Source organism: Mus caroli, chromosome 13 (assembly GCF_900094665.2).
Source record: "Mus caroli chromosome 13, CAROLI_EIJ_v1.1, whole genome shotgun sequence".
Lineage (NCBI taxonomy): Eukaryota > Metazoa > Chordata > Mammalia > Rodentia > Muridae > Mus > Mus caroli.
This window is the reverse complement of record NC_034582.1, coordinates 647,577-650,183: the sequence shown is the minus strand read 5'-3', so window position 1 is coordinate 650,183 and position 2,607 is coordinate 647,577. Positions and strand designations below refer to the sequence as shown.

Genomic DNA, 2,607 nt, shown 5'->3' with positions numbered 1-2,607 from the left:
ACAGGACTGCTTCCAGGTTTTCAGGCCTGTCATTTGTGTCACTACTGAAGTGGATGTAGTACCTTGCAAGCAAAAGAACCTAAATTTAATCTCTAGAACCCAGATTTAAAAGCTGGATGTCTCTGCCTTCTAGAGCTAGGGCAGCCTTCTGCTGCCTTCATACAACAGAGGTACATTTTCCCAGGAACCCAGACTCAGGATGAGTTATACCACCTGTTTTCCTGATTCAGCAACTTGTAGACTATCATTAGATATTCTGATGCCATAACTGAGTAACAAGAAATGAGGCTTATGAAACTAATCTCTAAGAATCCAGTGTTCCAGTTACTAAAAGAGCTGCCTCAGCTCCTGAACTCCTGACTTGTAAAAGCCTTTACCACAGCCACTCCAGATGAATAGCTGTGTAGATTTCTTGGGTATCCGCAAGAACACCACATCCAGTTTTGTGGATTCTGCATATTGCACAAAAGGCACATATAACGAAGCCAAAATATCCTGATTTCTTTAATCTCTCAGTGGTCAATTCTGTGGCCTCATCCAGTGGTGAACAGGACAACCAGACACTGAGTTCAAGGCAATCAACCCTATGGAGAATAGTGCTGAACAGAAGCACTCTCTTGTAGAGAACCTGGATCATACTGGGAGTCTGGAGGCCTAGAAGTCAGATATGATTTAACTATAGATGGTTTTCCCAGGTACTTGTGCGTATCTCTGAGGTTGCAGTACTACCTGATATGGTTCAGCAGCACCGCTGTGGTACCCTTTCTGTTGGATGATGCTATGAGTCTGGGATATGAGCAGTGTGCTGCCAGCCAACTCCTCAGCATCCTTTTCTTCTGTATGGGAATGTATACAAGGCTGGGGACATTTGGATGCAGGTTACACCGGTTTCAGTCTAGTGCTTTTGCATTTGGGGGCCATGCATGAGCTATCCTGTCTAGATGAGTGGAAATCGAATGCCTCTTCAGTTGCCAATGGAACCACAGAGCTATGTCACATGGATATGTGGTATCTTTACATCTGACAGATCCAGGAGGCTATCATCATGTACTCATTCGTAGAAGTGGCCATCCACCTTTTTAGCCTACCTGGGTCTCTGTTGAGGTACAGTTGTTGTTTAATAGTCTGAAGTACAGTCTCTATTGTGTAACTGTTTCTTCCAAGACAGAAACATTCCATCCTGAAGAGATGCTCTTTAAGCAGAAAAGCAAACAACTAAAAATAGCATCAGGAAGTCTTCCAAACTGGATTCACCAAGCCCCTCTCTGATATAGTAAGCAATAAGAGCTGATAGTCTCTCCAAGAAACTAGAGAAACAGAGCTGCTGAGAAGACTCTCAGAGGAGAAAAGCTGCAAAAAAGACCCTGAGACCAGATCGGCCAAGCAGAAACCAGGTGATCTGCCTGGAAGAAGTTTAGACCAGAGGCATTTGGAAAGGATACACTACAGACTGTTGAATTTTCTGCAGACTGTGCAGTGTGCAATATGGTCCAGGTTTCTCTGCTTTCTGTGCTGTCATAGATATTCTCAGTGCCACTAGAGCCTGCACCCTTGAATCTGTTGGTGACTCTTATGCCTGTGCCAGGCTTGCGTGCCCCCCACAGTTATGAGATCCACTTAAAACCAACATAACTCAAAAACAAGGTCAATGTGGATGACAAAAAAATATTGTAATCAAGACACCACTGATCGATCAGAGTGCTGAACAGACTCAAGAGCTGGACTGCAACAAAGAGCCAGACTATCACAAATATTTAACCTTGAAAATCAAAAACATCTGTTCCAAGTTATTGTTACATTTTGCCACAAATCCTGGGCATAGGAACATAAAATCAGTTTAGCAAGATGGAGAAGTTGTCCTTGAGGTGTCTGGACTTAGACAATTGTTTTTTTTACAAGATGACCCTAAGAAGGCTGGACTTGGACAGCTGGGTCCTTACAACAGCAGTTTCTTCAGAGAAGAAGCTATTGAGAAGTTCCCCTAGGACCTAGAACCTTGAGCTTAGTTTACACCTATGAATAAATGGAGTCTGAAAACAAAATGGCAGTACTTAGAACAAGTTGTTCTTGTTGTTGTTTGCTTGTTTCCAACACCCACAACCTCCTGTCCATGTAATAAGCAGTGGTATTTTTAAAAGGATCTTTCCTGTACTTGCCATAGTATATTTGGTGCTAGGAATGACTCTACCTCCTCCAGTGTTAGAATTTTGGAAATTGCTAAGGTTCCCAACTGCTGAGAGACACAGTATGGTGCAGCACTCATGCTGAACTGGTGCATGATTGCAAGTTCATCACCCTCTGCACGAACCTATCAGACCATGCTCAGAGCCCCTTTCTGCTCACTTTTTGGGATGATCAATGACAGCCTCTCTAACCGGCAGTTCAGTGACTTGAATTCTTCTTGGAACCTATTTGTGCTTGGAATTTCTATCTTCTTTGGACTTGTTCCTCCAAGTTACCTCAGACAAAACCCTATAGTAACAGGTATAACATGAATTGGTCAAGTGCTGAATTCCCTTCTTACAACTATGATGTTTGTAGGAGCCACGTGACTTGTATTTTGGACAACACTATCTCTAGTACCATAAAGAAAATAGAAAGCAGGAA

The 2,607-nt window shown here is 42.9% G+C and overlaps 1 pseudogene; it reads left to right on the top strand.

Moving 5' to 3' along the window:
* Nucleotides 1-391: 391 nt before the first annotated feature.
* LOC110308429 lies at nt 392-1,129 on the top strand (annotated as a pseudogene).
* Nucleotides 1,130-2,607: the final 1,478 nt, after the last annotated feature.